Source organism: Asparagus officinalis, chromosome 9 (genome assembly GCF_001876935.1).
Source record: "Asparagus officinalis chromosome 9, Aspof.V1, whole genome shotgun sequence".
NCBI classification, from domain to species: domain Eukaryota; kingdom Viridiplantae; phylum Streptophyta; class Magnoliopsida; order Asparagales; family Asparagaceae; genus Asparagus; species Asparagus officinalis.
The window spans coordinates 39,266,691-39,290,204 of record NC_033802.1 but is presented as its reverse complement, the minus strand read 5'-3'; the positions used below and the strand labels follow the sequence as shown (position 1 = coordinate 39,290,204).

The following is a 23,514-nucleotide window of genomic DNA, read 5'->3' as shown; positions in this document are numbered from 1 at the left end:
ATTTATAATAAATTCGGGAAATTACTATTTGTTCATGTTACATTCACACTTTTATTTTGTTAAGATTACCTCTCATAATGATCACAAATAAATTTATCTATAGTGAGGGGTAATCTTACCATGATATTTCAAAACTAACCAAACACAAGAAAAGTAGGAAATGTCAAATCAATAAAACCCTTTTTTCCATGCAAACCAAACACAAGAAAAGTCAATACATTAGTTTCCCACTATATTTTATATGCAAACCAAACTAAAACAATCCATTTCTTAGAAAAGTTTGGAAAACTTAAAATTTATGTTTTTTACATGGAATTGCATTTCCCTATATATAGGAAACGAACCAAATAGCCCCTAAGCTAACTTGGTGGGCAAATCATGGGTGTCTTTAAAGAAGACATCCTAGTCTAGGGGTTTTTTAGTAGAGAGTAGAGAGAGATACAATATTCTTAAAACCAGGGTTTACAGAGGGTGTAATTGGGTTCAAGGGTATTATGAGAGACAGGGTTTCACAGCCTTTGTCTATGTAAAAGATTATAATTTGGTGATAATAGTGGATTGTTTCTGATCCTATGGTTTTTTTCCTGTTGAGAGTTTTCCATGCTAAATCTTGTGTGAGATTTTATTTGCCGTGTTCATTAGTTTTCAAAGTATTTGCAAGATCTAAAAATCCCAATAAGTGATATCAGAGCAAGGTTTGACGGTTCGTAGAGGTTCGAGTGGTGTGATCAGTGAAGCCATTGTCAAACAGAGGCATGGCACAGAGGCCAGATGCTAGCAAGATCCCAGCTATGAGCAGCGGTAGAAGCGGTGCAAAGGGTTTGTTTGTTGGGTTCCTATTTGCAAAGCAGAAGAACGAAGGTGAGGTGAGAATGAAGAGAAACGTGGGCCCTTATGTGAATCACAGGAGAGGAGAGAAATCACATGAACACATAATTCATGTGGGGATTTCAAGGATCATCTATGAAGATTTTGGATGTTTGGTGTGCTTCGCATCAGACGATTTGCAATTATTTGTCAGCTGATTGGTGATTTGGAGGAGAAATTTGATGATCTAGTGGTCGTTCCTATGATTTTTGAACATGGTAAGTTTGTTTTTGACGTTGGTTCTAATAAATTCAACTTTTCATTATGATTAATTTGAATTTAGTTATGGTTAGAGGATGATGACATTTTCGGGTCCAAAGTTCAATATTATGTTATTCAATAGCAAGACAAATTTTACAATATGGCAATGTACAATTCAAGATCTTCTGGTGCAATAAGGTGTAGATCAAGCTTTAGAGGAAAAGAAGCCTGAAGGGATGAAGTGCGTTGAATAGAGTTCCATGCAAAAGAAGGTGGTTAGTAAAATTTGTTTGGCACTCGCTCCTGAGATCAAGTAAAATCTTATGCAGGAGACCATGCCGAGGGGTTTGTGGGATAAACTTGAGGGAATTTATGCATCAAAGTCGATGACCAACCAGTTATGTTTGAGGATAGAGCTTTATTCATTGAAGATGGAGGTACTCCAATTCAAGACCACATCAATGTCTTTAATCAGCTAGTATGTAAACTTATAAATATTACTGAAGAGATTAAATAATAAGAGCATGCGCTACTCCTGATGTCTTCCCTATCGAAGTCGTACAAGCCATTAGTTCAGATAATAATTGCTGGGAAGCAGACTTTGAAATTTAATGATGTGACAACACTACTATGCGAGAACAAAAATAATGGGAAATGAGAGTGTATCTAATAGTGATGAGAGTACACTAGCTTTTGAAGGTTCTAATCAAGGGAAGAGTATGGAGAGATGTAACAGTTATCGAGGAAGGTTAAAATCTCATGCCCGAGACAATAGCGAAAGGGAGTGCTACTATTACAGATTGAAGGGTCACATTCAATTCTGATATTCCCAAATTCGAGATAATTTAAAGAGTATTAGACAAATGAAACTTCAAGAAAATGAAAAGAAGGAGGACTCCTTGGCAATTGTGTGTGATGAAGATGTAGTGTTGATGACGGAGAGTACATGTACTAACGCAATCAACACTTGGTGTTAGATTTTGTAGCCTCTATGCACGTTTGCAACAACAAAGAGTATTTTGACACATTGAAGACAGATAAAGAATTTAGTGACATGATCGTTGGAAAAAATGAGAAGATGAAGATGTTGAGAGTCTTCGCTTCAAGCTTAAGACTGGGAAGGTCAGAATTCTTCGTCATATAAGATATGTGCCATCATGTTGTGCTAATTTAATTTTGTTGGGTAAGATGGCATCACACGGGTACAACTATGCAGGTGAAGGAGAGTGGTGCAAAGTGTATAAAGATGGTAATTTGCCTTATTGCTATTTAGATGGGTGTTCTATTAATAGTGTAGGTGATTCTTCTCAGACACTTGTCCACAAGGGAGAGGTGAAGGGCAAGAAGAAAAGAGTGAGTTTTCTAAATCCATTGAGATAATTAGAGATTTTTCTTCAAGGAAGAATATATTGGGTGTCGACTCAAACTCCAAACTCCAAACTTGATCCGAATTTAAAGGCTAGGTCCAATGCTAGTAGATTTCCTAGAGGCCGAGTTAATAGTTTTCTTGTAGGCTATGTTGACTTGGTGGGTGTTATGGTGTTTTTAATCACCAAAGTATAACTCTTTTGCCAGCAACAGAAAGGTATACTTCTACATACAATTCCCCAATCAAATTGGTGATAAAAATCAATAAGGATCTTGACTTAGCCGACTCGTTGAGTCGACATCCCCTTATGTTGACTCGAAATATAGTACTTGTCGGCCCTCTTATCGAAAACGACTCGCCATGTAAGGACCATGAATTTTCGATACTAGTTAAAATACTTTTCTGGTATTTTAAAATATTTAATTATGATTTTTAAAAGAGTATTTATATTTTTCTCGATTTTCTAGAATTTTCTATGATTTAAAGTCTTAGTTTTATAGTTATTTAAATGTTTTAGATATTTATAAATTTATTTAGTGCTGTAAAATTTTTTGGAATTTATCCGTTGAGTTACCGATACTATTACGTATCATTTTGAATAATACGTGGTATATTTTTGTATAATATGTTGTATTATTAATTACGTATTATTTGTATAATTTGTTGTATTATTTCTTCTGTTGCATATTATCTGTCATATTAGTATAACTTGTACGTTTTACTGTGTATATAATTATCCCATAATTATTTGACTTTAAATGTAAGTAAATATATTTTTATTATTAATTATTCTTGTTTAATTATATAATATGGGTATATTTCGACTATTTCGTATCAACTGTTGTGTTAGCACAACATGTACGTTTTTAATTATAGATAATTATTATGTAATTAGTTTAATTTTTAAGTACCCAAAATTATTTATTTTAATTATTTAACCCTAAACCCTAATCCTAATTATATATATATATTTATATATATATATATAATATATATATATATATATTATATATATATATATATATATATATATATATATATATTATATATATATTATATAATATAATATATATATATATATATATATATATATATATATATATATATATATATAATATATTTTTTTCTTCTCTCTCTCTCTCTGTTCATCTTCCCCGCCGCCTCTCTCTCGTTTTCTTCTCTCTCCTCAAAACCCACCCGCGCGACCGTCGCCAGCCTCCCGTGTCCGCTCTGACCTCCGACATCACCCCGCTCAGCTCCTCGCCTCGAGCCCGACAACCCTCGCCACCATGTCGCGCCACCCGCAACCCTCGCGCCGCCCCAGCCTTCGAAACCGCGGCCTCCCTGACCCCGACGCAACCCCCAGCCGACCACACTTTTATTTGCTGTCCTGCACCCCACGAACCCAGCTTCCACCGCCGTCACCGAGCTCGCGACGACAGCAGCGAGCTCCTCTAGCAGCGGCGTCATCCCGAGCTCCAGCCCATCTCGCCGATGCCCCCACCTCGCCACCAGCCACCTCCTCCCATCAGTCCTCCTCTCGTCGTCGCCTTACCGCCCCGACAACCCCTTTGCAGGACCATCCAACAGCAGCCTCACCTCGTTCGCAGCCCCTCGACAGCCCCAAACTTGAGAACTCTGCTGCCTCTCTCTTCAACCGTCGCCGTTGCCCGCCCGTGGATCCATAGTCTCGCACGTCGACGTCGATTCATTCGACGAACCGAGGCAAGATCCCTCTTGCTCGTTGTCTCATTAATTTAATTTTTTATCTTAATTATGAATTTATTTAGTATGTGCGTAGATTAGTTTGTGCTGATATGATATTAATTATGTGGTTGTTGGAAATTTTGCGGTGAATATATTCTGCGAAACGATGAATAAGTATGTCAAAAATATAGATTATGGTTAATTTCGTGTTGTTGAAAGGAAGAATATATTTATAGAGTATTTTAGAATTATTTATAACAAGGAAAATATTTTAAAAGGAATTATTTCGAGAAAATAATTTATTTTGAATAAGGAGTATTATTGAATAATTGTTATGATTAAAAGAATTTTATTTTGAAAAAAAAGAATTATTTTAGATTAATAACAAGAAATAATTTTAAAGGAAAGTATTCTTCGAATTAATAATTGAGATTTTGATTTTCGTGTGCAAAATATCTGTTAACGGTAGTTTAATCTTGCATTGTTAATAATAGATTTACTCTCGTATGTTTCTTGCATGTGATCACAACCTCTGTTCACACTTCATGACTTTGACACTTAGCGTAATTACATTTATTATTCCATATTGAGAATCATGAGAAGTACATGACTATAGTGACCTGTATGACATAGTTAGGATCTAGAATCTCGTGAGTAGTTGACCGGGAATTACGAGAATTAGGGTGAGAAGTCTTGGTCCATGTGAGCGGTTGTGATTGTTGATGTATATTCCAGGCTCGTGCCGGTGAAGTTTGTGTAGTCACCGGGGTGGGTCTGAGGAGTTGAGATATTTGTGATCGTTGATGTATTTTCCAGGCTCGCACCGGTGAAGTTTGTGTAGTCACCGGGGTTGGTCTGAGGAGTTGAGGTCGGGGGTTCCCCCCAAGGTGATTAGCCACGAGCTGGCTATCGATAAGCATACTAAGCCTATGCGATAGAAAAAGAGACATCTTAGCCCAGAACGCCAGAAGGCGGCTGCTGACGAAGTTGAATGGCTCCTCAGAGCTAGTTTCACCCGGGAAGTCTAATACCCAGAATGGATGGCCAGAAGGCGGCTGCTGACGAAGTTGAATGGCTCCTCAGAGCTAGTTTCACCCGGGAAGTCTAATATCCAGAATGGATGGCTAATGTGGTGTTGGTGACGAAGGTACTAAAAAACTAGAGGATGTGCCTGGACTTCACCGACCTCAATAAAGCTTACCCCAAGGATAGCTACCTCCTGCCTCGAATCGATCAGCTGGTGATGCGGCATAAACATGTACCAAAAAGGTTGCAAGTGCACAACCGTGTCAAGTTATAGTATTTAAGATATCGATCCCACGAGGAAGGTGTTTTGTAGGAGAAAATATAAAATCGGTTCTTATGTTGTGTGCGTGACAAATAAGATTGACGAGTGAATGTGATTGTGAAGAGATTGAGAGAGTGAAAGTGGTGTGTAAATAGGTGCAAAGTGTAAATGAGAGTGAGTATGAACAATAAGGTGAGAAGGAAAAATGAATAAAATCAAGAAACAAATAAAAAATTCAAGAATGAAGAACAAAATTCTAGAATAAAAGAAAATGCAAGAATTTAAAGATGTTGATTCAATTATAGATATGGGTAATCTAAAATTGAACCCACTTCTTAGAAAATGGTGATTCCCTAGAGGGTTCTAGCCTAAAGGCGAATCAAACAAAATAAAAATAAACAAAAAGAAAAACTAAACCCAAGAGGGTTCTAGCCTCAAGGTGAATAGTGTAAGAAATTAAAATCTAACTACAAAATAAATTGTAAAATCTAAACTACAAAATAAAATTGCAAGAATTAAATGCAAGAAAGTAAATCTATTCTATAAGCATGAAATAAATCTAAGGCAAGAGGGTTCTAGCCTCTTGGCTATTTAACAAGAAAATAAAATCTAAACTACAAGCATAGAAATAAATCTACACTAATAAGCAATAAAAAAGAAATAAAAGAGAAAAAGAAAAGAAATGCAAACCTTCAAATAATTCTCCATCTTCATCTTCATCTTCATCATCCAACAAAGAGAAGAAGAGAAAAATTTAAAGTGGTGAAAAAATTATTATTATTAATTGCAACAAAAAGTTACAATTTTGGAAGGCCTTCTCAATTAAGAGTAGCCCTCCTCTCCAAAAGGAGTTACAAAAATTTTCACACCTCTAACCCCTCACTCTCTACCCCTATTTATAGTAATCTTCAATGAATATGAGCCATTGGATTTGTCTTGAGCCCCAAGCAACAATCTCCACCATTGAATTTGCTTTTTGTTCTTCTCTAGCCCAAATATAGGAGGCCCATATGATTTATTTGATTTTCAACATTAAAATCTGCAGCCCAGTCCATTGATTGAAGAAAATTAAAACTGCAGATTAACCTGCAATTAAAAGATAAAAATAATTATTAGTGGTATATTTATTCATATAAAATAGATAATGAGGGTATAAAATTGTAATAAAATGTGATTATCAAATACCCCCACACCTAAACTTTTGCTAGTCCTCTAGCAAAGAAAATAAAAAGAAAATCCTAACTCACTTTCGCAGGAATCGCGGTTGTATTTAGCGCATACAACAAGCCTTTAAACCCCTAGGTTACCCTAGTGGACGAGTTATAGTCTCGTGAGGGTTTGCAGTGAATATACCCACAAAATTCGGTCAACTTGCAAAATTAAAGAAGTCAGTAAATAAATAAAAAATTCACTTGATAACTTTTAGATAATCTAATTGGAGCCAGTTATCACTCAAGAAAACATTTTTATATATAACTCTAAGGTATATTTTTAAGAAAATCTTCTCATTGTAGCAATACAAAACCAAGCCAAACTTAGAAATTTAATTTAAAAGTTTTGAAAAGAACATGCTAACTCTTTTTTTTAAATAATTTTCAAGTTGCTTGATTTAAAATATTTTCCAAGGCCATATATACAACTATAAAACATTTATTAGTTTTTTTATTTTTTTATTTATTATTATTTTTTAACTCTTTCATCCTTGGTGATTTTTTTCTACTTTAACGGGCTTTCTAAGTGACCTTTTAACGAGTTTTGGGCCAATGGATCCCAACCCAAATGGGCTTAGGTCATTAAGTATGGAAATACTCCTTGGGCTTAATTACTCGGTCAGCTTAGACTTTATAAGATAGAATCACCTTGAATTCAAGAGTTTTTTTTTCTTCTTTTCTTTTGGTGCCCATTTTTCGCACTCTTCTTTTGCAAATATTTTTTTTTGTTTGTGTATATTTTTTTTTTTGTATATGTATTTGAAAAATATGTAAATCAAGACATTTTGAAAAATTATTTTCAACTTTAAGCTAAGCATGCAAAAATTTCATTATTTTAAATAAAAGTCCAAGTTAAGGCTTAAGTAAAGTATACTACTTTGAAAATCATTTCTTAAGAAATTTATTTAGAGTTATCATAAAAGATGAACTTAAGTAAATAACCAACTAGGGATTAGAAAATTTCAAATTTATCAAATAAATCAATTATTACATAACTCTATCAATTTGGCAAGTGACGATATTTTTATAAATTTTTTTTAGGAAAAGAAAAAAAAATGACAAAAATACACTAAAATTGTAAAATAAAGAGAAAAAAATAACTAATTCCCACCCCCATACCTAAATTTTTCATTATCCTCAATGCAAACTCTATGATGCATAAAGTAAAGCAGATAAGAAGTGAAGCACTTATATTTGGTTCGCTGATAAAAATCTGCAATTACCTTTGGTCTGAGGAGGAGGAAATCAAACATTTATTCTTTTATTGTTTTTTTTTTCTTTTTTTTTCTTTTTTTTCTTTTTTTTAACAACTGAACAAGAAACTCTTAAATGAGAGAAGAATAAATTCTTTTTATTATTCTGAAGTAAACAAAATAATCAATGTAGAATGAAATATTCAACATGAAGAGTTCATGTTCTACATTGAATCCTACCTTATTGCTGAAAATTCTCCCACGAATTTTAAATAAATTCAACATGATATAATCAACAATGTGCTGAAATTCTAAGCATTCCGGGGTGTTCAATGATTTTTGTGGCAATGGAAGGTAGGTATTATTGGTGTCATGCATATTGGACTTAGATTCTTGATTTGTGAATGTTTGTTCTCTAACAACCAATTTTTCTTTAACAATTTTCTCAACCCCAAGATTCATGGTTGATGTGTAAAAATTTGGTTGTTGTTTATTTTCCAAAAATCTTAGTTCATCAAGAAAGAGTTTTTCAAAATTCAGTTCAAAGCAACAATTGTCCAACACAGTTTCTTTATTTTGACAAACCCGATCTGCTTCTCCTAATATTTTTAGCTCCTCACCGAAAATTTCCTCAAAACTTAGATCTGACTCTTCTTCTTCTTCCCTCGGTCTTTCCTGAATTGAATTATCAGGGGAAGAATGAATTGGAACAAGAATTTGGCTTAAAGGTGTTCTTTCCTGATTATCGACATGTTTTCCTGACTGTAGTGCATTCATTTGAGTGTCCTTAGGATTGACCATGGGTTGACTTAGAATTCTCCTTCCTCTACTTCACTTATGGCACTAGCTAGTTGATCAATATGGGTTTCTAATCTAGCTAGGGCTTGAGTGTTAGAGTTAAGTATGAGTTCGGTTGATTGCATAAAGGAGTTCATCGTGTAGGATGTTTGAGTTAACATATCCGTGGCTAGTGTGGAGGCCTTAATAATGATTTCAAAACCTTTTTCCAAAAAATTGAGACGTTCATCATGATCTGTATCAAGAGGAGTGTGAGTTACAACTTGATGATGAGGAGACTGATTTTGATGTGACAGATTGGGTTGTTGAAATTGTGGATGAGAATTGAAAGGAACTGTGTTTTCCCTAGGAAAATGTTGGGTCAAAGAGGGAGTGAAGTTTTGAGTTTCGGAGTGGTTTCCCTGATTCCATGCAATGTTTGTGTAACTTGCCCAACCTGGGTTGTAGGTTGAAAAAAATGGATCATTTACCGAATACTGATATGGACTCTCTACAAACTCCCGGACTTCATTGGAAATTTCAATCCTATTGGGATAACATAAATTTTGAAAAACTTGTGGATTAGCCATTTGTTCAAAATGAATTTGTTGATGTGTATTGTCCCTAATCCACGTTTTGCATGCACCAAAAACAATTACTTTTTATATAATTTTTTTTTGTTTTGGAAAAATAAAAGTTAGTTTTTTTTGAAGAAAAAGGAAAAACAAATAAAAAACAATCACTTTTCAATCATGCTAACTCTAGGGTTAAGCCTAACTCAGCTAGACCAGCTCCTAACCAAAAACTTGAGCTCGAATCCTTAGGGGCCAACGTCTAATGAGTTTTTATTAGGCTTGGGTGGTGTAGTGAGGAATTAGTGATTTTTGGGCTAAGGAAAGGGTGATGAAATCCCTCACCTTATCTTGATTATGGGGTTTTGTCCTTAAAAATATTTTTAAGTATTTGTCAAATCAAGATGCTCAAATCACTTGGTGAATTCCTACACTATATGAAATGCAACCCTATGAATTAAAAGCAACTAAAAAGGATGGAAGAAAAAAAAATCTTTTTCTTTTTTTTTAATTAGGGTTAACAATCAAACAAATGAGAAGGGGGGATTTGTTTGAATTTATTATCTTGTTAGTAAATGTCAAAGTTAAGGGTGAATTTTATTATGGTCAACGGAAATAAAATCTTTTTTTTTTAAGATCCTATTTGTCACTAATTGTGAGAAACTAACTAAAAGTATGGAATTGAAAATATAAGGAAGAAGACTTACCACAAGCGAATATCAAATTCCTCAATCTCCAATTCTTGATCTTTAATCTCCAAGTAGTTCTTTCACAATCTATTCTTCTATACAAATGGGAGGATCAGAGAATCACTGTTCATAGCACAGTAAATTGAACAGTAATTCTCTCTCCTCTCATTCTCGCTGTTCTCACGCCTATATCCCGTATCAGCTCAAAACCCCTCTGTCCCTACCAGCCCAAAATTCAAAATTCAAAACACACCCCTCTTCGTCATAAATCCAGGCCCTCCCACGAGACAGCGATCTTTCCCTCTCTGAGATAAATCCAGGCCCTAATCTCTCTCCCATTCCGATGCCAACCCTAGACTCCATCTCCTCTTCTCCAAACCTTCTCATCGCCATTTGCCTCTCAAACTCCAATTCCCTCCCGATCTCCTCCTCCATCATTCTATTGTCAGCGATCTGTCTCGCAAGGATCTCCTCTCTCATCCGCCCCCGCCGGAGCTCCTCTATCAGGGCTTCCGCTCTTGACGTCATCACCGGCGGGGCGAAGCCGGAGCTCCAGATGCCGATTCCGGCTGAGATCGGGAACCAAATCAAACTTTGAAGGAAAAAAGAAATCTAAAATTAGGGTTTTTGTTGGGTACCTCGAAGAGCCTGATCAGTGAAGTACCAGTAGTGGAGGAGTAGCACAAGGTCATGGGCATCATGAACTCGGCTTGCTAAATACTACGTCCCTCTCGAATAATCAGAGAAGCACAAGGTCGAATACGAGGTCTAATCTCTTCCCCTTTGCATAAACCTAGACATTTTCTTTGATTTTTGTTTTAATATTTATCCTTTTTGTTTATCTCTTCCCCTTTGCATAAACCTAGACATTTTCTTTGATTTTTGTTTTAATATTTATCCTTTTTGTTTAATTTGTTAGGTTCATAGGTTGGTGGTCAACAGGGATCATAAGTTCACCAATTTTGCTGAGGTATGTTGCCAAAAGATCGAATCTTTTTCTTGAATTGTTAGGTTTAAGTAAAATTGTTCAATTGTAGATGGTGAGTATAAGTTGACACTTCAGATGTGATTCTTTTTTCATCAAAATTTAAAGGAGAACACTTTTAGAATCATTTTTTTTTCTAACTGTGCTATGATCAGGAGTGTGAAATCAAATTTATAGACAAATTTCGTGGAGTTTGTTCTTTGAGGATGGTTTACGGGAGAAGGAAAAAAAATACCATCTAAAAAAATTTGGTTTCATATGGGTAAGATGACATTGGATGCTATTTACATGCTAAAATAATGTATTGAAATTTCTAGAATCAAATATATTTTCATGTGGTTGTCATTGATTTAGGCCAAAAAATTGTTAGGTCCCTAAGAAACTAATTGGTGGATTAGAAAAGAAATAAGCTTCAAGTATTTACATTGATGTGGTTAAGGACATATGTCAGACTAGAAACCATGGTTGAAAATTGCTAAGGGTAACTAAAATAAGAACATACCACATCTTAGACTTCACTGAGGATTACATTAGGTACTTTTACATATGACAGACATATGAGTTTATTAAACTTAAGATATCCAAGGTAAAAGTCTTTTGATGCATATTTTACGAATTTAGGATACTATAAAAGGGATAATTTAGTTGTAGAAAGGCGTTGAGGAGTTCTAGAATCTAAAGGGGACCAAATAGCAAGATAAAAAGATGTGATGCAACTTTATTAGCATGACCATGTGAAGAACTGATAATGTAGAGCATTACTGGCCTAGAAATCCTGGGAGTAACCATTTTCCTTTGCAAATCTAAATTTGGATCTGAGTAACAATTTTCATTAACATTGAATGGTTTTCATTTAAACTCTATGTGAATACAAATTTATTTTCATTAACTATTCTGCCTTCAATAAATGTATTCTCCTTCCAAATTCCCACCAACATACACTTTCATTTGAAGTCTCAAATAGAACTATTTTTGGTTAATCCCGTCCTTGAGAAGATCCTTTGCCTAATTTCTTCTTTTTCCATTGTCAATTTAAAGGTTAGTGCTAATCAAATACAGTTGATTGTTAATCCATGCTTTAGTTCTAATCAATGTCTTATCATGAGGCTAAATTGTGTTAATCAATGCTTGAATGTAGTCTATTCCTTGCTTTTTTCAAACTTCTCAATGCTTCGCACACAAAAAATCAGGTAAAAAATGGCACTGGCTCTAAATGTTAGCCTCTTTCTGTTATTTTCTATGGGCATTAAACAATTACATGTCAAAGCACTTCTGAAATTGACGTATAGTTCCATTTTTTCTACATTGTATAGTATACATATTGACATCCACTTACAGTTTCACTTAATTTTTATGGAGTTATAGGTTATGAAAGTTGATATAATTAGTTTCTGTACCTATATAAGCTATACGTTATGCAATTGTTTTCCCTAATTTTCATTTGTTATCGAGTGTTTGATATTTAATAATATTTCATCAAAGGATGCATTGCTTTCTGACATTTTTCCATTTTATATTTAGCTGACTTATTGCCTTTTTTTTGATCAATTGTAGGTTGAAGATTCCTTGATCCTAACAAAACTCATTTTATCCTCTCTCCCTCTTTAATCTCCTCTCAAGTCTATTGTTCTTCTTTATTATCAAATTGTTTTCTCTTATTTGCATTTGTTAACAACTATCTATATAACTGATAACTTATTCATTATACATGCAGGAATACTCACAGTGAGAATAACTTGCAGTTATTGACGGCATCTGTCTCTTTCTCTGATACTCAACCAAAAACAATAAAGGCTTCACAACCACCACTTTATGAAGTTGTATTGCATATTAACATTAGTGAGTTATCTATTTAATAAATGATAACACCATCTTCTGCAATTATAGGACTACTTTTTCATATGCAATGTGCAAATCATTAGAGTTGTGAAGGAACTATATTGGCGTTATGTTGGATGTCGAGATTGTGCAAAAAAAAAAAACAATCAACTTCAGGACAAGTCTATTGCAAATCATGTAATAGGGAAGTAGTGGCTCAAACCAGGTACACATTCATATGCATATTTCATAGTCATAATTACAAAGCACATGCAATATTATTTTCAATCATTACCAAGTTTATAATTACATAAATCAGGTACAAAGCTATAAAGTGAAATATAGTTCAGCAATTATGACGTTTCTACAATTTGTGTTCTTAAATCGAAAATTATACAATATAGTAATAGGTATCCATCACCTCAGATGCCTTTCATTGTATATTTGAATTTCAAATATTACTATCGTGCCTTCAATCAATGTATTCTCCCTCCAAATTCCCACCAACATACACTTTCATGTAATTTGGCTCAAATAGAATTATTTTTTTGAAATCCCGTCCTTCAGAAGATCATTTTCCTTATTTCTTCTTTTTTCATTGTCAATTTAAAGGTTAGTGCTAATCAAATACAATTGATTGTTAATCCATGCTTTAGTTCTAAGCGTGGTGTTTTATCATGAGCCTAAATTATGTTAATCAATGGTTTATTGCAATATATTCCTTGCTTTTTTCCAACTTCACAATGCTTCGCACACTACAAATCAGGTAAAAAATGGCACTGACTCTAAATCTTAGCCTCTTTCTGTTATTTTCTATGGACACTAAGCAATTACATATCAAAGCACTTCTGAAATTTTCTGAATGCAGAATTTTTTTTGCTCTCACAAGCTCAAAAAGCTAAGTATTATGAGTCTCAAAGACAAACTCACAATATTTTCAGGCATTTTTGAAATTATTTGGTACAATTTCATTGAGCCAGAAAATTGACGTATATTAAAGAAATTGTCTTATAGTTCAAATTTGTCTACATTGTACAGTATACATATTGACATCCACTTACAGTTTCACTTAATTTTTATGGAGTTATAGGTTATGAAAGTTGAGGAGAGCGGAGGTCGTTTCGAGGCTGAAATCAAAAGAGGAGTCTGCAGCTCCTTTGATTTCGTTCCTTCAGAATTCATCTTATGTTCAGGAGCACAAGGCTGATAAGCAATACAACATCCAGATGCTCAATGACCGGTTTAAGGTTCTTTTTTTATTTGCTATGGTTATATTGCTGAATTTATTTAATTTAAAATTGAACATAAATCTGCAGATTAGTTGTTATTTTGCTGTAGTGAATTAACTTTTGCAATGTCGTTCCCAATCTTTGATTGAATAGCTAACATTTATTTGGTCGTGCAAATTGGTCCAAACCAGATAGAAGCTTTATATCAGTATGCAAAGTTCTAATTTGAGTGTGGGAGCTACTCTGCTGCATCTGAATTTTTATATTAATATCGTGCGTTGTGCACTAACAGTGAAAGGAGCCTTAGTGTACTTTGGGGAAAACTTGCAGCTGAGATTTTAATGCAGAACTGGGATGAAGCTCTTGAGGAACTGAATCGTTTGAAAGAGATAATTGACTCAAAAGGTGATTCTTTATGTCCTTCCTTTCCCTCTTCACTGCATTAAAAGATAGGATTTGGTTATATGGATCAAAAAACAAGATGTTTCCATGAATCAAGAAGTCCATAATTATTAGGAGGTAAAACATTTGGACTTTCTGAAAATATAGTTACATTTCTAATATAGCAATAGAAAGTAAAGATATATTTCCATTATCATTAATAACTATCTGACATAATTTTACTATATATTAAGTTTCTTTGTTGTAGTTGGCACAAGATTTTTGACTCCATGACATATTCCAATTAAGATCTAGAGGTTGAAATTATAAGTGATTCCCTAACATGTTTTTATTCGTGGACTTGCTTCCATTTGCGAGGTGAATTAGGGGCTAGATATCTAAAGCTCCACTTTAGATATCTGTCTCCTCATCCATTTAATGTTTTCTAAAAATTTTGAAATTTGAATTTGGTTTTAATTTCAGGAAATTAAGGTTAACTTGATAATTGAAGACTATTCTATGCCTTGGATCAGTATGTCAATTATGGTTAACTTGATAATTGAAGACTATTTATGGTTTTTTAATCATATTTTGATATGGGTTTTGTTTTTTAATGGTGAATTAGGATTGCGTGGTCGAGTTTCAGGTCAGGACATATTTATTCTTGGAGGGCATCTTATGTTTATGCTCATGGTTTGTTCTCTACTCCCTTTTTCAAAGAAATATTTTTAGGTTTACTTTTTTTTGAATGTGTGCATTTATTTGTTTTTGAAATTCCCTCTATAATAATGAAAGCTCCTTTTTTCTTCAAGTTCATTTATATGAACAAACTATAATAATGTAACATTACAATACCTCTATGCAATATATTCATGTATATGGTTATTATATTGAATATTGAGGATTTTGACAAACTATAATAGTGTAACATTAAAATACCTCTATGCCTATATATTCATGTATATGGTTATTATATTGAATATTGAGGATTTTGACCAAATAGTGATGATTGTTTGATTTAGTGGTGAAGATATGGTGTTAAAGTGTGATGTTTATAAACAAAGAAATTTTATGTCATTTGGTGTTCTGTAATTTACCTCTTTTAAAAAAATTGTTTTTTTATATCTGTATAATTGGTTGGTGTTGTATTCTAAGTTGGTTGAGTAGATTTGTTAAGAACAGAGATGTAATATTTAGTGTTGTATAATGCACACCATGTGCTACATAACCTACAAATATAATGAGAATCATTGGGCGATCTTGGGATTCTACCTTCAAACGATAGGGTTTCTAATAGTCGAAGTATTTAACTTTTAACTAGAGAATAGTTAACATTTTGCGTTATTTTCTGAATTTTTCACTAAGTTGTTGAATTACTGCTATCACTCTGTATGGATCTCTATTTGACTAAATGTTGCTTTCTTATACTTTGCACCCTATATCTCTTGAATATAATGAATTGATGGCACTATCAGTAATAGCAATCTGATTGTGGTTTTATTCTTAAAAATTTATCTCAACTTTAGATTTCTGGAGATGTCATTACTCATTAGATGATTTGCTGAAAAATAATTTCCCCTTCAGGCTAATTGGACCAGAGATGCCATCTCGGAAGTTATTAGCTACAACTAATGAATTGACTGATGCAGAGAACTTACTCAGGTATTTAGTCATAGAATTTTTCTTAAGCCATTTTTCAATATAGTGTCTGTTTACTTATTCAGCTTTGTCATTGTCTATATGCGGCATGAAAAATTATTTGAAATACAAGCTATATCTAATTTTTGGTTTTGTTTACATTGAGATTCTGGCATAGCACCCTTTATATAATTTCATGACTAGAATATGAGCTTTTATAGTTATATTTTTGACATGAGATGAAATAAATAGGACCTAACTAAAGCACAAGCTCTTTTTCTATTGAGTTAAATCTCCATGAATTTTCATCAAGACCTTGAGCATTGTTTCTTATCAAAATTGGATTATCATGCCGTGTTAGCAAAATTGAAACACGAATTTCATCTTCAACGACTACTTGCTCAAGTATTGTGATCACTATCAGGTCAAACCTTTTTCTTACTGACCTCTTAGTGGTAATATACATTTCTCTTTTTTTCAATCGTTACATATTTCTAATCATGCAACTTGCAGTCGATGTTAGGATGATTACGTTTTTTTGTCAATTTTAGTTTAGAAGGCATCTTAAAGCTATATATTAGGATATCCAATGCTACAGTAAATTAAAATTTGGATCGTCCTCTAAATATAAAGAAGTAGATATGATTTCTAAATCAAATTTAAAACTTGGATCCTAAGCATAAAGGAATAGATATATGATTTCTAATTTTAAGCATACAATAATCATATTAAATATTTTAAAACTTAGAGAAAAATAAGTTCAAAATGTAATACTTAAATAAATAGCGAGCCGTGCTTTGCACGGGGTGCACACTAGTAAACACACAAGTTAAAGAACCAAAATAATTAAAACCTACTTAAGCACCTTCCCCGGCAACGGCGCCAAAAACTTGATGCGGCATAAACATGTACCAAAAAGGTTGCAAGTGCACAACCGTGTCAAGTTATAGTATAAAGATATCGATCCCACAAGGAAGATGTTTTTATAGGAGAAAATATAAAATCGGTTCTTATGTTGTGTATGTGACAAATAGGAGTGATGAGTGAATGTGATTGTGGAGAGATAGAGAGAGTGGAAGTGATAGTGTGTAAATCGGCACGAGATATAAGTGAGAGTGGATGTGACAAAGAATGAATATGATCAATAAGGCAAGAAGGAAAAGGAAAATAAAAATCAAGAATAAAGAAAATAAAATTCAAGAATAAAAGAAAATGCAAGAAATTAAAGATGGTGGATTCAATTATAGATATGGGTAATCTAAAATTGAACTCACTTCTTAGAAAATGGTGATTCCCTAGAGGGTTCTAGCCTAAAGGTGAATCAAACAAAATAAAAATAAACAAAAAGAAAAACTAAACCCAAGAGGGTTCTAGCCTCAAGGTGAATAGTATAAGAAATTAAAATCTAACTACAAAATAAATTATAAAATCTAAACTACAAAATAAAATTGCAAGAATTAAATGCAAAAAAGTAAAATCTATTCTATAAGCATGAAATAAATCTAAGGCAAGAGGGTTCTAGCCTCTTGGCTATTTAACAAGAAAATAAAATCTAAACTACAAGCATGAAAATAAATCTAAACTAATAAGCAATAAAAGAGAAAAAGAAAGAAATGCAAACCTTCAAATAATTCTCCATCTTCATCTTCATCTTCATCATCCAACAAAGAGAAGAAGAGAAAAATTTAAAGTGGTGAAAAAATTATTATTATTAATTACAACAAAAGTTACAATTTTGGAAGGCCTTCTCAATTAAGAGTAGCCCTCCTCTCCAAAAGGAGTTTACAAAATTTAATTTTCTCCGGCTTCTATAGGCTACTCGGCTTGATTCTGGGCTTTTGGATAATTTGGAAATTGATTTTCCAATGGGTTTCTTTGCTTTATTTCTTCATTTAATCAATGAGTTTCTGTTGAGAAATGAGAGTTTGAGATTTATTCTTCATTAACCTGCATTTAAAGATAAAAACAATTATTAGTGATATATTTATTCATATAAAATAGATAATGAGGGTATAAAATTGTAATAAAAATGTGATTATCAGCTGGTTAACGAGAGTGCGGGGCATGAACTGCTTAGCTTCATGGACGCCTTCTCCGGCTATAACTAGATCTTCATGGAAGAGCATGATCAGGAGAAGACCTCCTTTATTACTGACCTGGGGACATATTGCTACAAGATGATTCTATTCGGATTGAAGAACGTCAGGGCTATATATCAGAGACTTGTCAACAAGGTCTTCAAGCACCAGATTGGTCGTAATCTGGAAGCTTATGTGGACGACCTACTAGTGAAGTCAAAGCAAGCGTCAGCTACATATTAGATCTGAACGAGACCTTCTCTACCCTTCACCGCTACCAAATGAAGCTTAATCCTGTCAAATATGCCTTTGGGGTACAATTAGGAAAGTTCTTGGGGTTCATGATCATGCAGAAAGGCATAAAGATCAACCCCGAGAAGATAGCCGCTATAGAACGACTGCCTGAGCCACGTACCTTAAAGGATATTTAAAAGCTGAATGGGAAAATAGCGGCACTAGGTCGATTCCTCTCCAAATCTGCTGAGAGGAGCCTCCTATTTTTTAAGACTTTGAGGGGAAGCAAAGGCTTGAAGGAGAGCATAACTTGGATGGCTGAATGCAATGCAACTTTTTAGTATCTCAAGGCCTACTTGAGCACAAAGTCATTGCTGAGCTAACCCATAGGGGGAGAGACTTTGTACTTATACATGGCCATCTCCTTTGAAGCCTTCAGGTTCGTCCTCATTCGAGAAGAAGAGAATGTCCAGAAGCCCATATACTACGTGAGATGAATTCTAAAATCGGGCAAGCTCAACTACCCCCTCATAGAAAAGGCTAGCTTTGCCCTCATCACCACAGTGAGGAGACTTTGCCCTTACTTCTAGGCATGCCATAATTATGCGGACAAGTCTACCTCTAAAGAAAACGCTAGGCAGCCCCGCAACTTATAGGAGAATGGTCACCTGATTAGTTGAACTCAGTGAGCATGATGTGCAGTTCGAGCCCAAGACGATAATCAAAGCTTAAGCCTTGGCCGACTTTCTGATCGAGTCACCCTCGTCAAGCGACGAGTCAACCACTCCTTCACAATCGACTCGCCAAGAACCTCCCGCATTTCCAGTAGTCCAAGCACCTTCCCAATAGATCTATCGTACTCAGGAGCATGATTCACCTGACTTCACCTCATGGTGGTTGTTGAAGGTGGACGGCTCCTTCGGAGAAGCCGACAGTAGAGCGGGAGTGGTCCTGCGTAGCCCTGAAGGGTTGACGCACGTGCACTCCATCTCTTTTGATTTCTTAGCCTCAAACAATAAAGCCAAATATGAGGCTCTTCTTGCTGGCCTTTGAGCAACACAAGCACTGAAGGCAGAGCACCTCCACATATTGGTCGACTCGCAGTTGGTTGTGCATTAGGTGAATAGACGATATGTAGCTAAAGACTCGAGGATGGCCTTATATCTCAAAGCTGCTAAGGAGCTATTGACCAGTTTTTTGGATTTTAAGATAGCCCAAGTCTCTCGTGCTCTCAACACTCGGGTAGATGCCCTCTCTAAGCTCGGGTTGACAAGCTCAAGGATCAGCTTAGGGCATGTCTACACCGACACTCTCGAACGACCCAGCATCTCTAAGCTGCCGAAGAATGTCATGCAGATGGAAGCGCCTGTGATACCTTACTGGCTGGATCTTATTACCCTCTACCTAATACAAGGCACCTTACCTGAATATCCTACCAAAGTCAGGCGTATTCAGAAGAATTGCTATCGCTACCTCATGGTCGATGGACAGCTCTATCGGATATCATACTTAAGCAATGGTGTAGGACCCTATCTGCGGTGCCTTTGACCACCAGAGGTCATCTATGTTCTTAGGGAGATTCATGAGGGCACTTGTGGAAACCATTCTTGGGTCCGAACCCTCACGCAGAAAGTCATCTGCCAAGGGTACTACTAGCCCACTATATTGGCTGAGTTGAGGCGACTCGTCTCTCAATGCAAGAAGTGTCAGTTCTTCTCGTCCATTCCGCGAGCAACGACCACTGAGCTAACTTCCATCCCGAGTCCTATATCATTTGCTCAGTGGGGGCTAGACTTGTTGGGTCCTCTCCCCTCAAGCCTTAGGATAAAGGAAATTTCTCATTGTAGCGATCGATTACTTTACCAAATTGATTGAAGCTGAACCCCTAGCCAAGATTGGTGAAAGTAACATCATCAATTTTGTATGGAAGTCCATTGTCTGCTACTTTGGTGTGCCGCTTGCTTTCATAATAGACAACGACACTCAGTTTGACAACGGAGGGTTCCAAAGCTTTTGTGAGAAGTACAACATTCACCTCAAGTTCTCCTCAGTCACCCACCCCAAATACAATGGACTTGCAGAGGCTACCAATACGTGCATCCTCCAAGCATTGAAGAAGGTGGATGTGGCAGTAGGGAACTGGGTTGACGAGTTGCCTGGTATCCTATGGTTGTACTACACGACCCACAAGAACTCAACTTGGGAGACTCCATTCAAGCTAGCTTTTGGCGCCGAGGCGGTTACTCCAGTCGAAGTAGGCATGCCAACCATTCGACTACAACACTTCGACTAGGACTTGAACTCAATTGGAATTCGGGTAGGGCTTGATCTCCTAGAAGAGACCTAAGAGAAGGTGCTCCGGACCCAGGTCACCAATCAGCAATGAATCGTTTGGTACTACAACAACAAGATCTGACCTAGGAGATTCAGCGCTGGTGACCTTGTCCTTAGCAAAGCCGCTTTCGACAAAGACACCCGAAGAGGCAAGCCAGTTCCTAACTGGGAAGGCCCATACATAGTCCTAAAGGAGTTGCAAGCATGCACCTATCAACTAAGGGCTCCACATGGAAGAATCCTTCCACATCCATGGAATGTTGAACACTTAAAAATATACTTTCAATAATTCCGTACACATTTTCATTCATTATAAATGAAATCATTTTTAAAAGTGACTCTTTATTTCGCACTCTCAGAGTGTCCAATCTATGCAGGAATCCTAAGCCTTTGGTGCCTTCTCATGATAAACTCAAGGCACACTTGCCATTCAGTCGTGTAAAACCCTAAAATTTTGAATATTTTATGATAAATAATAATAAATATGTTATATATTTATAAATAACATATTATTATGTTTGAGTATGCTAGGAATTGGTTTGAGATCAATTCAATGTATATATGTATATATATAAGAGCAAATGCACAATTCATGCTCGATGTATAAATCTGGAAATTTATGACTAGCGGAGAGATTTTATATTTTTCTCATAGATTTAGTTGGAATTTGGAAAATCTTAAAAGACAAAATTTGTATGTATCTTCAAGATCTTTCCAACAAATCTTAGATCACCTTATTTTGAGATCGGACGTGAAAGTTATGACCAAAATATCGAAGGTTATTTTCCTAGTCAGATTAGGATTCCTGGTTCGGGTCAAACGGGTTTATTTCGGGTTTGCATATATATAAACATGTGTTTTCATGAAAATTAACATCCTTATATCAGAGTTTCAAACCCTAGTAGCCCCTCTTCCTCTCTCTGAATCCCTAGCCCTAAAGTTGAGAATTTTGAGAGCTTTGTGAAGCAAATATCGACACGAGGGCGAGATCATCAACGTGTAGCAAGGGGAAAACGGCTTGGTTGCACTTCTTTTTGGTTGTTGGTTATTTCAGAGGCTTAGAACAACGTATAAAGAAAGATTATCTTCATCCAAACCCTTCCCCATAGTTAAATAACTAGTTAGATATTTAATATGATGTTGAATATGTGTTTTCATGCTTGAATCTTAACATGATGTGATAAAAGTTAAATTTTTTTGATGTTAAAACATAAACCAATGCTAGATTAGTAATTTTTTTCTTGCTATTTATGATAGTATCATAATCATGATTATTAGGGTTATTCATAATTTTATTTATATATGAGAAATTTAAGAGATGTACTAAATAAATATTTTCTGCAGAAAATTATAGCAATTATATCATGTTTAACTGAGATTTAGAAATAGAAAATAAACTCCAAATTTAACCAAACTAGTGCCAAATGAAAGATATATGTATCTAGCTTCTAAAACAGAAGACTAATCTTAAAAATAATTTGTATAGAGAAAGATATGAACTTTTTACTAACAATATGTCCTGTAGAAAAATGGATGCACATATATAATGTTTAACAGGAGATTTGGGATAACAAATGAACTCCAAACTGAACCAAACTTTTGTCATTTGAGATATGTGTGAATCTAGGTTTCAAAACAAAAAACCATTCTTTTAAATAGTTTGTATAGAGAAAGATATATTATATTTACTAATAACATGTCCTGCAGAAAAACGGATGCACATATATAATGTTTAACAGGAGATTTGGGATAACAAATGAACTCTAAACTGAACCAAACTTATGTCATTTGAAAGATGTGTGAATCTAGTTTTTAAAACAGAAAACCATTTGTAAAAAATAGTTTTTCTAGATAAATATATGCTTATTTTACTAACAGATGTCACTTCTATTTTTCCTGCTCGTTTTGTGGAGCTGTGTTGCGCCATTTTGAAGTGCGTTCGCGGAGTTTTGAGTCGCTTGATGTTACACGTTTAGTCATGAATATGTTATGTTATATATTTAAAAATCCCAAGGGGATTATGATGAATTTTGATTTGATCATATTTGAATTAGATATAGTTCATATACATGTTGGATGTCGTAGATGAGCACATGTAACGCCCCGCCCCGGAATCCCGGAGCCGGTACGCTATTAGATCTGATGGACTGACCTCATAAACCACCACATGTCTTTTCAGCATGTTTTGTCCTCACTCACGTGCTCCCTAGAAAACTTCCCAGGGGGTCACCCATCCTAGAATTTCTCCAGACCAAGCACGCTTAACTTTGGAGTTTCTAAGAGTTGGGTTCCTGAAAAGAAGATGAATCTTGATGGTATGAGTATTCCAATTAAATCTTTCAATACTAATCACATCACCCTCTCAAGGGTTGGGGTATTACATACTCCCCCACTTAAACTCACAACGTCCTCGTTGTGCCAAATCATATCATCCAAGACCGTACCATCCATGTGAGACTCTAGAGGTGGCTCCTACGGCCTCAAGAGGTGGCTCCCGCCCCCTCCACGTAGCACTTTGTGCCGTATAGCACTTAGCTCTCATAATTCCGATTGGCTTTGCTCTGATACCATTTGTAACGCCCCGCCCCGGAATCCCGGAGCCGGTACGCTATTAGATCTGATGGACTGACCTCACAAACCACCACATGTCTTTTCAGCACGTTTTGTCCTCACTCACGTGCTCCCTAGAAAACTTCCCAGGGGGTCACCCATCCTAAAATTTCTCCAGACCAAGCACGCTTAACTTTGGAGTTTCTAAGAGTTGGGTTCCTGAAAAGAAGATGAATCTTGGTGGTATGAGTATTCCAATTAAATCTATCAATACTAATCACATCACCCTCTCAAGGGTTGGGGTATTACATACTCCCCCACTTAAACTCACAACGTCCTCGTTGTGCCAAATCATATCATCCAAGACCGTACCATCCGTGTGAGACTCTAGAG

General features: G+C 35.3%; 1 long non-coding RNA gene across 1 annotated transcript; it reads left to right on the top strand.

Moving 5' to 3' along the window:
- LOC109824265 lies at window positions 10,520-12,903 on the top strand. Its single transcript, XR_002242585.1, has 3 exons — window positions 10,520-10,640; window positions 10,794-10,844; window positions 12,574-12,903. It is a non-coding gene; the product is annotated as an uncharacterized LOC109824265 (long non-coding RNA).